The sequence below is a fragment of the Carettochelys insculpta genome, chromosome 1, assembly GCF_033958435.1.
Source record: "Carettochelys insculpta isolate YL-2023 chromosome 1, ASM3395843v1, whole genome shotgun sequence".
NCBI classification, from domain to species: domain Eukaryota; kingdom Metazoa; phylum Chordata; order Testudines; family Carettochelyidae; genus Carettochelys; species Carettochelys insculpta.
Window position 1 is genome coordinate 58322694 of NC_134137.1, and position 14614 is coordinate 58337307.

At 44.8% G+C, this 14614-nt stretch overlaps 1 protein-coding gene across 8 annotated transcripts in view; it reads left to right on the forward strand.

The window, feature by feature from the left end:
- The window catches only part of UFM1 (ubiquitin fold modifier 1), a 97575-nt gene that overhangs the window by 54341 nt on the left and 28620 nt on the right, over positions 1-14614 (forward strand). The window lies entirely within an intron of this gene.

The window sequence follows — 14614 nt, forward strand, 5'->3', positions numbered from 1 at the left end:
TTCTCTTGCTTGGGCTTTTACTTGTGTTTCAGGCAGAGTGGACATTTTGGCAGCCATTTCTAGCCTCCTGAAGATGCCTGACAGAGGAGAGGGGCGGGGCTTGAGCAGAATGATGAAACAGACGTGGCAGGCTCAAACTGGCTGATGCTGCTGGCTCTGGAGCCCTGAGTGGCTCCTCAGAAGATAATATGCAGCTTCTGCCAGGAGGCACCTTTGGGGAAAAAATGGTGGGTGCTCGGCCCCCACAGAAGCTCCATCAGACCTCCTTCTCTCTCCCTCTCTCCTCCCACTCACCATCAGCACCGCCCCGTCCCTCCCCAGGCCTCCCACCCATCTCAGTCAGCTAGGTCAAAGCACTGAGGAAGGTCTGAGGGAAAGGGAGGAGGAAGGATGCAGCCAACACGCAACCCCCTCCTTACCCCAATGCTTCCTCTCCAGCACGATCAGCTGTTACGTGGCATTGAGGAGGCCGAGGGGGGAGGGGAAGGAGTGAGGACTCAATGCACAGTCTCCTGGCTCCCTCCTCCATTGTCTTCTCCTCCCTTCCCTCGCATCCTGCCCTCTGAGTTCAGCTGTTTTGTGGCCAGCAGGAGGGTTGGGGTGGGAGAAAGCGAGGAGCGAGGACATGGCTCACTCAAAGAGGGAGCTGAAAGAAGGGAGTTGGGGGTTGGAGACTTGGTGAAAGGACGGGCGTGGGGAGGGGTCTGGGGGAGATCCAGGGGTCCAGAACCCCTTGGCTGGCCTGTGTGTCTCCTTGGATAAAGCACACCGTGACCAGCTGATATGAACATTTTTAATCCAAAAATTTCATACACTATCTAACAATGGAAGGAAAGTGCAAACAGAAAAGAAATATACAAATGGAAGTCAAGGCTTCCAAAAGAAGTGGAAGAATAAGTACTTTTTCACTGTATATAAATATAGGTTGAACCTCTTTAGTCTGTCACTTTCCTGTCTGGCAACATCCATAATCCGGCATGATTTTTAATTAGCCAGACAACCAATTATTATGGGTGTGGCCAAGATTCCCATGGTCCCATAAAGTTGGTTTACAGCCACCTGTCCTGGCTGTCAGTGTTCTGGGCTGTTATTTATCTCTGAATGTCTTCTAAGAGCCAAGTAAGCAGTGGAAGTGTTGGTAATGCTGTTAGGCAGTATTGACCTCCTGTGGTCCAGCAAGGTATCTTGCAAATTGTCAGTACTGCTCAGGATCTGAAGGTGCCAGACAAGAGAGGTTCAGTCTGTCTAAGGCCATGTGTCTTCTTTGCTAGAAGTGTGTATCTCAGTTCAAATCTTCCATCTTGCTGTGTCATTTTGCTTAGAGCCATTCACGTATGGGTCAAGAATTCCCACAAGTTTCTGAACTGCACAATTTCAAACTTGAAAACTTGGAAAAAAACAAACAGATGTTGAAGCCCAGGTCTTCACCAGGTTTGCCAACCCATCACAGACTGTAACGTTAGCCTCCTGTTATAGCCTGGCACATAGCCCACACAAAAACCTCTGCTCTGCAGGCCAGTTTATGAAATTGTGCCACGTTGATTTGATTTAAATCCTCTCATCAGATAATGAGAATCTACAGAAGGAAATGTCTTGCCTACAGCTTCCATGCAACACAATAGAATTCAGAAATTCTGACCTAAATAGTGACTCAAATCATAACTCTACTTGCAACTTCAGTAGTGTATTTGTACATCAATTTTGGCTAGGTTGTGCAATGTACGGGATAAACCTCAGTTATCAGTATTTGTCCACACTGTGTCTGATGACTGTAGAAGGAAAAACTCCACAATATTGTGTCACTGAGGGACAGAATGTTGTTGATCAGCTCTAAAGGAAGCATTGATGTTAATTTTGAAACTTCTCTTCCATTTCCCTTTGTAATAGATGGGGGGAGGGGGGTTGCCCACATGGGGATCTGGAAATGAATTAGTAGGGCTTCATAAATCTGTTGAGCGCTTTCCCAAATTTTGGACATTTCACTGTATCATTCATTGGGAGCAACTGGTATCTAAAAATCTCAGATTTGATCCTGTGATGAAACATGTCTTGCACACTGAATTTCATTCACTCAAATGTACTATATCATAGACAGTTTCAAAATCTCATTGAAGAACTGGGTGAGGACAACCTCCTTGGTGGTTTGCCATTTCACTGTGCAATTTGGTGAGTCTCAAGAGGTAAAGTTATTTCCCATTTTTGAGCTCCTGTAACCAGTGCAATTACTTATGGAGGAGAAACGCAGAATACACGCTAGTCTTACAAATCCTGAGTGAGTTTAGATTTTGCATTTCTTTTCAACATACTGCTGCATTTTGACAAACTGAACTGGATTAGGAAGGAAAATTCCAGTTTCTGTCTGATCTAGTGCAAAACATATTTATGTTCATGAACAAACTGCAGTTGTTTCACAGACTATTGCTTTAGAGCATGGGTGTCCAACCTTTTGGCTTGCCTGGGCCGCATTGAGTGAAGAGGAATTGTCTTGGGCTGCATATAAAATATATAATATAGTTAATGTATGTAAATCACATAATGTTAAAAGTTTACAATCTTGTGGGGCCGCATTACTAGCAGTCCAGGGCCGCATGTGGCCCGTGGGCCGCAGGTTGGACATGCCTGCTTTAGAGAGAGCTGACACACTTCTTCAGTCTCACAGCTTCAAGCCAGCTTAAAACAGATTCAGCAGAGCCCCTGAAAACAAGCACAGCTAAATCTGGGAGCATGATTAAATATCTTAAGAATAGTTTTAAGGAAAGATTCCAAGATTTGCATTTAAAAAGACTTCAAATCAGTTTTCTGGCTGACCGTTTTTGTGCTGAAGCTGATTGTCTGAAGCCTCCTTTAGTCACTGATGAAGCAACATCCCAGGTGGAAATAATAGAACGCTTGGAAGATGATAGATTAAAATCTGTTCAGAAGGCAGAGGGGACCCTTACCTTCTGGAATTCTGTACTGAAGGATAAATACCGCAACAACAGAGGTTAAGCCCTAAAATTAATCTCAGTGTTTGCATCAGCCTGTCTTTGTGAGTCTGTTTTCTCAACATTCAGACGTGTAGTCCAAGCACTGATCAGTTTTGACAGATGGCCACTTAAGAGAACTGCTGCATGTGAGCACAACTGAATACAAACCAAACTTCAAGGGAACCACTGAAAGCGCTGATTGCCAGAAGTAACCCTAAGTAAAAGGCTGTTATTATTAACTATGCACTATAAATGCTTAATAAATATACACCTTATTAAATTACATAACAACTAGGTGTGTATGCATATATACATATGTAATGCTGATAGACCCAGTGGCTGGCCTCAGGGGTAGAACCTGCAAGCATAGGGTCCAAAGCCCTGTACTCTACCACATGAACTAAATGTCAGCTGCTTCTCAGCCAAGGCTGGAGAGCAGAGACTTCACTCACCCCAGATGAGGTCTCGGTGCCTCTGGGTACTACATGTGTCTTTGGGCTGAGGAAGTATGTCCCAAGCTTCTGAGACCCTCCAGCCATTCTTCCCAGCCAATACACCAGTTGTAATGCTGACAGACCCAGGTTGCCGGCCCCAGGGATAACACCTGCGAGCATAGGGTCTGTTGGTGTTACAACTGGTGCATTGGCTGGGAAGAATGGCTGGAAGGTCTCAGAAACTTGGGACAGGCTTCCTCAGCCCAGGGAAGCATGTAGTACCCAGAGGCACTGAGACCTCATCTGGGGTGAGTGAAGTCTCTGCTCTACAGGCCTGGCTGAGTGCTAGTTGGCCTTTAGCTCACGTGGCAGAGTGTAGGGCTGTAGACTCTATACTTGCAGGTTCTATCCCTATGGCTGGCAACCCAGTTCTGTTGATGTTACACATATATCACTATTACATATTACTGTGGCTCTTTGGCAGTGTGCATTGGTAAACTCTGGTTCCTGCTCAGGTTGGCCATTTCTAGCATAACCATTGATGCCTTATGCTGCTACTGATGCATCTGGAGCAGAGCCGCAAGCACTGAGTGATGAGGTTGTGTCATCCTGCAGACCTGGGAGGATCAGCAGTGAGTCCAGAGCTTCGGGATGAAGAAAGATAAGTTTCTAGAGCTTTTCAGGCAGCTTACCCAGACCCTCCAGATTCATGACACAAGCATAAAGGTGGCCATGTTGGTGAAAAAGTGAGCTGTTGTAACTCCCTGGAAACTGGCTAGCCCATTGTGAGCCAGGCTGATGTTGAAAAATCTAACTGGGTTGTAGTGGTTTGAGTGCTCCACTCCTGCAAGGAAGAGGTTAAAGCAGGCTGGAGGGAACCTGTGCAGCTGCTCCAGACAATAAGTAAAGGACTCTTGTGGGGAGCCAATCAGACAGCAGCTTGCTGGAGCTGCTCCAGCAGAGCTGAATCAATTGGGTCCTGGCCAGGGAAGGTGCAGGACCAGCTCCCAGTAAGAGCAAGCACCTGAGTTGGAGCTGTATTGGACTTGGGAGAAGCTCCAGCCTCAGGCCTGCCAGGCTATTGGGCCTGAGAGAGAGGCTGTGAAGGTGCAAGGGACCACAAGGGAAGTGACCCAGGGTGTAAGGCAGTGAAGAGGAGGGAAGAACAAGGCTGCCACCAGAGGGTCCCTGAGTCAGGACTCAGAGAAGCAGGTGGGCCTGAGTCCCTTCCATCCCTGCTGGTACCACTTCTAGTTGCACCAACTGTATCCAATATGGGCAGTGGCCTGCCCCTGAGGTAGGAGGCTAGATAGAGCCTGAAGCAGGCCACATTGGTGGGTGCCCTGGGCAAGGACTGCTGAGACCCCTAGAAGGGGGCAAGAGACTGTAGTGTGCACTCGTGGAAGGCAGTGTCCCGAAGAGGCCCTTGAGAAACTGTGAGTGTTGTGGATTCCAAAAAGAGCACAAGTTAGACTGGGAAATGGCAGCAGACAGCACACCGACCAGGGGGAGGCACCATGCTGGAAAATGAGCTAATTCCATTGTCAACCAACAGGAGGCACAATGGTGGTGAGTTCAAGGAGGTTTCTGAAGCAAGCAAGCACATGGTTTATTCCAAGGTAGTAAACATAACCTATATCCCTGAAGTAAATGCTGGTTTGGAGAAAGGGGGTTTCCAAACTTCATGGGAATCATGAGTGGAACTCATGTGTCCACAGTTTGCCCTCCTCGAGGAGCACGTGAGCACATAAACAGAGGGTGCTGCTCAGTTGTAATGAAGGCTGTTGTACACTGTGGATGAAGATTATGCATGACATGTGGGCTACACTGGAAAAATTCATGAGGCCAGATATTTACACCAATTTGGAGTCTACCTTCATGGACGCACTGGGACACTATTCACAGCAAATGACAGTGTGTCCTGTTGTTTTTTGGGGGCATCCTGCATGCTCCCTTTTGCCCTTAGAAGGTTTTAATTACACACTCTGTAGGTGCAGAATGGAGTTTGGATGTGCCTTTGGCCAACTGAAAATCTGTTGACACTGTCTGCAGACCCATTTGGAGTTCAGACCCATTTGGAGTCCAGTATCGTCCATGCATTATTTTATTTCTTCACAAATAAAGTCTTTCCTTCTATTTGCATGGCTATATGACTACACCATTTTTAAAAAATAAAGCATTGGTCAGCCGCCATTTGCATACCCAAACACCAATAATAAACCAACATCAAAACCACTAATAATACAAAGTGCATCAGCCAGACATTGAACAATGGAAACTCAGTTAAATCAGTACCACCAAATAAATCATGTAATGTTGTGTACCCCATGTCCCTCATTCTTCTCTCCACTTTGATGTTTAGCACGCACTGGTGCCACTAACATGCACAGGTGGCTCACATAGGAGTAGAGGATGCAGTGGGCACTTTTGCATTGTCCAGCTACCCTTAAGTCCAGTTGCAAGGCACAGCCAACCATGGAATTCTCCCAAGTATTCCTGGTCTGCACCATTTGGTAACTGGTGCTATGGAGGAGCCTCAGGCTATGTGTACTCTTGTGACCATAGGCAGCATCTTGAACAGGTCTTTTTGCTGTGCTCTGTCTTGCTCCTTCAGCTGACATGTCTGCTCCAGAAACTAATGATGGCTTGGCCCAATGTGGTGGGGGCAGGCATGCCAGGGCTTCTCTGATGGGAGGTGGTGATGGAGGATCTGGGGCTTTTCTTTTAATGGATGGGGGTGGCTTTGGGGCTCTGCAGGGGCAAGGCCTTGGGTGGAAGGGGCAGGGCTGGCAGGCTTGCGTCCCCAAAGTGGGATTTCACCTGCAGTCCGTGAGAAAGCAGATTACATAAAATAGTAGAACAGCTTGCTAAGCAGCAGAACTATGCAGATGTGTTAAATGCAGAGCCTGAAAGCAGGCAAAATTCACTTAATTTTAAATTTCCTCAAGAATTTAAAACTCAGTTCAAGTTTACAAGCACTACACTCATGGCTGTGTCCCAGATGGTCTGAACCCAAATCCAAAAATATCCTTGAAATTTGCAAGTACTTGAATTTAATGTTCCAGGTCAAGGGTTAAGATGACTGAAAATCAGAAATTGATATAGTGAGAGCATGTGAACTTCTGTTAAATGAAGGCTGTAAGACAAGCTGTGAAGCCCAGTCCTGGTACAAACTATGAGCAGTTACACCACTGCACTCTGGTGTGGATTGTGGTGTTAAGCCTTCTGTTATTTTCAGAAACACTTCTAAGTAACACTGTCCATATATTTGCAATACAAAAACTGTCTCACTTCAGATCTCATTGCACACTTGCAATTCGAACTATCCCCTGCCTTTCTGCAAATTTATGTATGCATTTAACTTCATGCACTGTGGGGAGTCCCAGTGCAGTGAAATCAATGGGATTACACACAGTGTGTAAAATTAAGTTTGGTCATAAATCTTTGCAGAACTGAGGTGTACCTTTGTCAACATGTTAACTTCTTTTTCAACGGGTAAATCTGGATGGGTTTCACAGGGTTTTAATACAGAGTTGTATGCATCAAAGGCTGACACTGAGTTTTGTTTAGAGATTTGGAGATATAAACCCATATGGAGTGACAGCAAAGGAAAACATCTCCAGAAACCATTGGGTGGTTAAGTTGCTAGGTTTTGCAGATCTCAGATGAGATCCTCACCCTTATGTTATCCCATTTATTCTGGGAGAAAGCTGGAGCTACATAGATGGACCCTTAAAGCCCCAAATTTGACAAGGATTTCCCTGATGCAGGCACAACAGAAGACACCACTGAGAACCTGTTTACAAGCCCTAGCCTGTGACATGTCAAGCTCTGTGATTTTTTTCAGTTGCCCGCATCTTCCAGATTTCAGAAGAACTTGATTTCCTAACAGCAACGAAGGGTCCTGTGGCACCTTATAGACTAACAGAAAAGTTTTGAGCATGAGCTTTCGTGAGCACAGACTCACTTCATCAGATGCTGGTCTTGGAAATCTGCAGGGCTAGGTATAAATAAGCCAGAGCAAGGGTGGGGATAACAAGGTTAGCTCAGTTAGCAAGGGTGAGGCTTACTACCAGCAGTTGATCTGCTGGTGTCAATACCAAGGGAGGGGAAGCTGCTTCTGTATTTAGCCAGCCATTCGCAGTCTTTGTTTAAGCCTGAGCTGAGGGCATCGAATTTGCAGATGAATTGTAGCTCAGCAATTTCTCTTTGGAGTCTGGTCCTGAAATTTCCTTGCTGTAGGATAGCTACTTTTAAGTCTGCTACTGTGTGGCCTGGGAGATTGAAGTGCTCTCCTACGGGTTTTTGTATATTGCCATTTCTGATATCTGATTTGTGTGCGTTTATTCTTTTACGTAGAGACTGTCCAGTTTGTCTGATGTGTATATAGCAGAGGGGCATTGCTGGCACATGATGGCATAAATTATATTGGTAGATGTGCAGCTGAATGAACCCACGATGGTGTGGCTGATCTGGTTAGGTCCTGTAATGGTGTTGCTGGTGTAGATATGTGGGCAGAGCTGGCAAAGAGGTTTGTTGCATGGATGGGTCCCTGAGTTAGAATGACTGTGGTGTGGTGTATAGTTGCTGGTTAGGATTTGCTTCAGGTTGGCAGGTAGTCTGTGGGCAAGGACTGGTCTGCCTCCCAAGGCCTGTGAAAGTGGGGGATCATTGTCCAGGATGGGTTGTAAATCCCTGATGATGCGCTGTAGAGGTTTTCGCTGAGGACTGTATGTGATGGCTAGTGGTGTTCCGTTGGTTTCTCTCTTGGGCTTGTCCTGTAGTAAGAGGCTTTGTGGCACACGTCTTGATTTCCTAAGACAGTGAAAGATCCAGTGCTTTCTTCTGTGTGTGTTGGTACTTGCCAGTAGTCAGTACCAGCACCTTAGCAGCCCTAGCTGCAGGATTGGCTGGGGAGTAGGGCAGGTGGGGTGGGGAGTTGCCTGAGTACTGGCTGCTCTTTCTTTTTACAAAAAAAACCATGGGAAATATCTGATTACAGTAGAATGTGAGAGATAATTGCACCTTATTGTCTACTAATGTAATTATATGACCATTAAAACGCACTGCAAAAAACCTGCAATTATGCTCACATAATTGTTAAAATACTTTAGAAACTGATAATACTTTAATATAACATAATTTAATTTAATAACATAATTTAATACAGTGATATTATGTGTTTAATGTTACCTAATTCATAGTCACTATTGGTGGGAAATTCTGAAAAGCAAGATAGCAACAAGACTGACAGTATATTTAAGGTCTACTGGAAATAATCGAATGCGGCAAAACCGAAGCATCAGAATTGCAAATGTCTGAAGTAGATTTAGATGTTTGGGGCTGTGCAATTGCAAGTATATGTTCCAAGAAGATTTCATTTTCTGCAATTTTTAATCATCTGTAGAAAGGTCAAATGCTCTGTGATGAGAATTCAGTGTTAAAGGCGGAGAAGGCAGAATGGCCAATACCTTCAGAAGTTGTTCTGTAACCAGCAGGAATAAGAAACGTGGAGAGTAATAACTACTGAAAGTATGACGCAAATCAGTTTTCTTTTTGCAATAAAATACGACCCAATTTTATAAAATATAGAAAATGTGTCAAAATGTATGAGGACTGGGAAAGAAATTTCCTTCTAAACAGAACTGTGTAGAAGTTTCTTCTTTCATCTGAATTATGAACTACATTTGTGAGATTTTAAAGGAAAGTTACATTCCTTTTGAGCGGTCCAGTGAGGCATTTGGGTGGACTCTTTGGGCTGCTAAGGATGTTAACAGCATCTTTACTTCAAGAGCTTCGTCATTCTTCATCAAGTGATCAATAAGTCAATAGCTACAACCAGATGCCCATATCACTCATTAGTACACAGTGATAATTCAATCACATTATAGATCTTCAGTGTTAAGTCTCTTGGGCTATGGCTACACTTTCAAGTTATAACACAAAATAATTTATGCAATTTGCATTGCACAAATTTTGCAAGTTATTTCAAGTTATCTTATTTTGAAGTTGGTGCCATCAAAACAGCACTTACCTTTGAAATAAGGGACTATTTTGAGGTTTCTGCTACCCCTCTCATGACAAGGAGTAGTGGAAACAGAATACTGCACTCAAAATAGCTCTGGTATTTTGAGCACGGTGTTTAGCCCCAGAATTAGCCATAGTGTAGCCATAGCCTTGGGCTGGGTCTACATGGTGCAGCTTTCCTGGCAGATCCATGCTAATGAGCAGTCTCAAAATTGAAAATAACTGCTCATTGGCATGGTCCTGAGGCTCTTTAGCATAGCCACTCAAGACCTCGGTCTCAGCAGAGGGGCTGCCGGCAGTAAAGAGGCCATGTGGACATGCCCCTGCTGGCAAAAATCTACTTGGTCACCAGACCCTTATGCCAGAGGGGCTTTTTGCTGGCATGGGCATGTCCGCACAGCCTCCTTACTGCTGGCACCCACCTCTGCCAAGACCAAGGTCTGGCGTGGCTATGCTAATGAGCCGGGGATCTTGCTAATGAGCAGCCATTTGCAATTTCAAGGCTGCTCATTAGCATAGATCTGCCAGGAAAGTTGTGCTGTGTAGACCCAGCCTTGGAGTATACTTATGCACTAAAGAAATATAAGATGCTCTCAGAAATTGTTGTGAATCTATTTTTAGCCATGTGAAAACCAAATTTCATCATGTGTATACCTAGATAACCCCAGTTATACAGGCAAAGATTTCCACATTTTTTAAGACTGTAAATGCAACACATCCGAGGCTAGGAATCACAGACCACAGATCAACGAGAAGTCCTCTGGCACCTTGCATCTGATGAAGTGGGTCTTTGCCCATGAAAGCTTACGATCCATTCCATCTGTTGGTCTATAACATGCCACAGGACTTCATGTTGTTTTTGCAGATACAGACTAACACAGCTACATTGTTGATACAGACCACAGATCTTGAAGGGGCCGGGCCGGGAGCGGAGGTCTTTTAAAAAATACCAGACAAATACAATTGTTGTAAGTTGACGACTGCTCTGAAAAAACCCCACAGGTTGGACATGATAGTTCCTGGTCAGATTTATCCCTTTTCAGCAAGAGACACAGCCCCTCCACCAGTCCAATAGCTAATATTGGATAATTAGCTTAGGATCATTTGGGGGCTTTCCCTTCTCATGGGAGCCAGTATTGGCACCTGACAGAAGTAGGATGCTAGACTGGATGTGGACAGATCTGGTAGGGCATATTTCATATTCCTAATGGCAACTCAAATTTGTAGATATTGTGGCAGATCACGGACTGCAGCTGACAGGTGCCTGAGGGAGGGGAAACATTTTGGGCATTGGAGGAGCCCCTCTTTGTTCCCCTTGTAAGTGCAGAAAGGGCACGGTCCTGCAGGCTGCATAGGCTGCTGGCGCTCATCAAGAGTCAGACAGCATCAGGTCATAATTAATGCACCTGGGACCAATAAAGGCCTTCAGGCTTTCTACAAAAGGCTTTCCCCAGGCAGCAGGAGGGAGAGGGGCATGGTTCCTGGAGAGAAGGAGGCTGGAGGTGTGGAGACTAGACCAGACCCGACCCGACCCGAGCACAGCACAGCACAGCACAGCCAGCAGCACAGTACAGAGGGAAGAGACCCATAAGAACATAAGAATGGCCATACTGGGTCAGACCAAAGGTCCATCCAGCCCAGCATCCCATCTGCCGACGGTGGCCAATGCCAGGTGCCCCAGAGAAGGAGAACAGAAGACAATGATCTAGTGATTTATCTCCTGCCATCCATCTCCTGCCCTTGTTCTGAAGAGAGTAGCGGTGGGTAAAGAGATCCAGGGAAGGGGAGCTGTCATGGGGCAGGGCCAAAAAGCTCCAGTGACTCCCTCCTTCCCTAGGGTCCCTTGGTTGGTGTCCAGGGCAGTGAGTGGGATGGGACTCCCCCCACCGCTCTCCCTGGAAGGGCCGGCCAACTGGGGTAAGGCCAGAGCAGCTTGAGGCTGGTGGAGAAGGAACCTGCTCCACCCCAAATTCAGACTGGCCTGTGATGAAAATGGCTTGGTAAAGGGAGAACCTTGCCTTCGGGAAGTCCCAGAACAATAAAGGGGGTCTCCCCCAGTCTCTGAGGCCCACAAGGAGCCGCCCAAAAGCACAGGACCTTTTAGGGATGGTCGAGGGGTCTGTCACAAAATAAAAATAAATATATCAACAGGAAAAAAATACAGCGTAGCTTTCCAAAAGCCAGGAATATGCCATCTTCTTACAGGTCGAAAGAAAAGTTTTCTCCTGATATGCTGTGATATCATATTAAACTATGAATTTACAGCTCATTGTTGCAACCACTGTTATAGGGTTGCAACAAATCACGTACAAAGTGGGCCAAGTGTGGTCTCTTCAAAAAACTTTGAAGTTATGGTTATTGGCTATATATTTGTATTTCAAATATTTGCTCCTGGGAGACATCGACAGGCAGCTTGGCCAGCCTATAATGGGCCCTGGATCGTACCAGTCCACATGTGATTAACTTTTCTGCGAACATTCAGAGCTGCATGTGAACAGTGGCTGCTACCTGCAAAAAGCTGAGTCATGCGTGGACAGGTGACATGTGACAAACTCCATCTTGGGATGTACTTTTACACAGAAAGAACAATGAGAGTCCTTTTGTGTGGCCAAGGACATAAAAAAGGCCCTGGAGGTTTCTCCATTTTATCTTCGAACCATCTTCTCACCTTGGACGTTCTTTTCTATGAACTGAAGTTTGAACATAGTTTATAGATCAATTAAATAAAAAAGTTCTTCCTAATACAGCAATGTGTGTTGGCCTGTCTTATTCACAGTTTGATTATTCTTGGGGTACCCAAGACTAGGAGTCACATTACTAGCCTGCTGACTCCAACGAGAGGGAAACTTCTTGCCCTTAACTGGGTGACAGCTCCCTGACTCTCTGACCTGCTAGCTGTCTGAGCTCTGTCCCTGGGCTAATCCAATCCTTGCTATGCCATCCAGACTAACAGTGGGTATCCCCCTCTTTCCAAGTCCCTCTGTGGTCTCCAGCTCCTTTTCCATGAATCACTTACAGACTAAAGCTACAGGTGCAGACAGATCTAGAGACTGCAGACTAGAACTACGCAGCAGATGATTGACCCTCTCAGGGTCAATCTTGCAGGGTTTCATTTAGTGCATGCACAAAATGATGTTTTCAGGGATTGATGTTGACACTTGTACTCCTGTGAGAGATGAGGAATAAGGAAGGTCCACAGGAGAAATGCTCCTGTTGACTTTCCGCCATGTGGACAGACATGGAAGTTGACCGCAGATAAATCAGTTTTAGCTCCACAATTGGTGTAGCTAAAATTGCGTATCGACAGTTGACTTCTATGTCTAGTGTATACATAGCCACAGAAGTACCTGGTTGATATCCCAGAGGGAGCTGTTTACACACTTTGTTGAATGCATCAACTCGAGATCTGTTCTTTGTACCACAGCACTGAGCTAGATTTATCATGAACAGAGCAACAAGTGTATTATCAAAGGTCTGGGGCTCAAGAGACTGTGAGTAAAGACAGTAAAAACAAAAAGGTTATAAACAAAATCATAATACTATTTCTAGAAATTGGACAAACAGGATTTCCTCTGTCTAAGGAAAATTATCTCACCTCAAATGATTTTTACAGCATTTCAACCAAGCCTGGCTGAGATCCCATTTTCAGGAATGTTAATGTCCTGTCCATTTACCTCCTAGGTGCACGATAAAAACTTGTCTCCCTGTCTTCTACTTATTATCCCTGTTTACAGATGTGGATGTTTAGTTGTAACCAGTGCCTTTGTTTTTGTTTTGTTTTGTTTTGTTTTAACAAAAAAAGAGAACTGGTACTCAGCTACCTCCCTACCCCGGCACCCAACCAATGCCATGACCAGGGCTGCCAAAGTGTGGATGCTCAGTACCAACAGGTACTGGTACAAAAAAAACCACTGGTTGTAACTGGTTTAAAATCAGTGGTGGATCTGGGAACAGGAATTAGATTTCCTTTTTTTTTTTCCTTCTTCTTCTTTTTTTTCTTTTCTGTTTGGGTACTTTTACCTGAAAAAGGTAGAGAGGACTGATCATCTCTGAGCCTTTACTGCCTCCTGTCATAGCGCAGAATGAAGATGGGTGCTAAAGCAACGTAGCTGAGTTAAGGCTGTGAAAAGTTTTCACATTTCAGTCAGTCTACATGCAGTTGTGTTCACTGCCATGGCATTCTGCATACAACTCCTACGACAGCTTTGTAATGATTTTGTCATTTCTTTTTTAGCCTTCGCATAGTGAGGTGGTTTTAGTTTTCTGTGGTTTTTTTTGTTTGTTTGTTTCTACTCAGGACTGGACTGTATCCTTGGTTCTGTGGGGAGGGCTGGGGTAGGTCAGAACTGCAGCTGCAGTACTCTGATGGAACAGCCCACATAGGTTTTTTATAATTGCGCCCATGACCTTATCATCTGAGCACCTCCTAAAAAGAGCAGAGAGCTGAAGCTGGAAATTAATTGAAGATTGTGAGGGCTGGGGGAAGAAGTAAGTTGAGCTGCTAAGAATTAACAGTGAAAGGGAGGAGGAATCAGCTGACCCAAAAGGAAATGCAGAGAGTACTGCAGAGGGAGAAGAGAGATGTCCTATGAGTGAGTTCTGGGAACAGAGGGGGATGTGAGCCAACAGGGGTCACCTGGCCATGAGGAGGACATGGTCAGAAGTGGCTGAACTGGCTGTGTCACAGGTATATTGAGAAGTGTTTCTCTTTATTCACATTTGAAAAATTATTAGATCAAAGCTAAGTACCTATTCAAAACCTAATGTCCATGCCCTTTATAATTCTCGGCATGTGTAAACCTTAGATAGGAGAGTAACAAGCTCCTCAGAAATCTCTGTGAGAGAAAGATAAGGTGGAAGACTTAATTCTACCATCCATTTAACAAGCAGAAAAGTTCAGTGTAACCCACACAAACACATGAGGGCAGAATTTAGCCCCATGAGCATGACATTATCTACTGCCTCTCCTACATACTGCCATGTGCAGAAAGTTGACATTAAAACTTTGATGATTCTGTGATTTTGTTCTTTAACATTAAGACAAGAAAGAGGGCTGAATTTTACATTCCATTAAAATAATCAAAATGTCACTAGACATATTTTGACTAACATAAATATTTAAAGTGTCCTAAACCAACATAATGTTACTTATGGTTTTCATATGCAAATTTGTATCTTCCCCTCCTT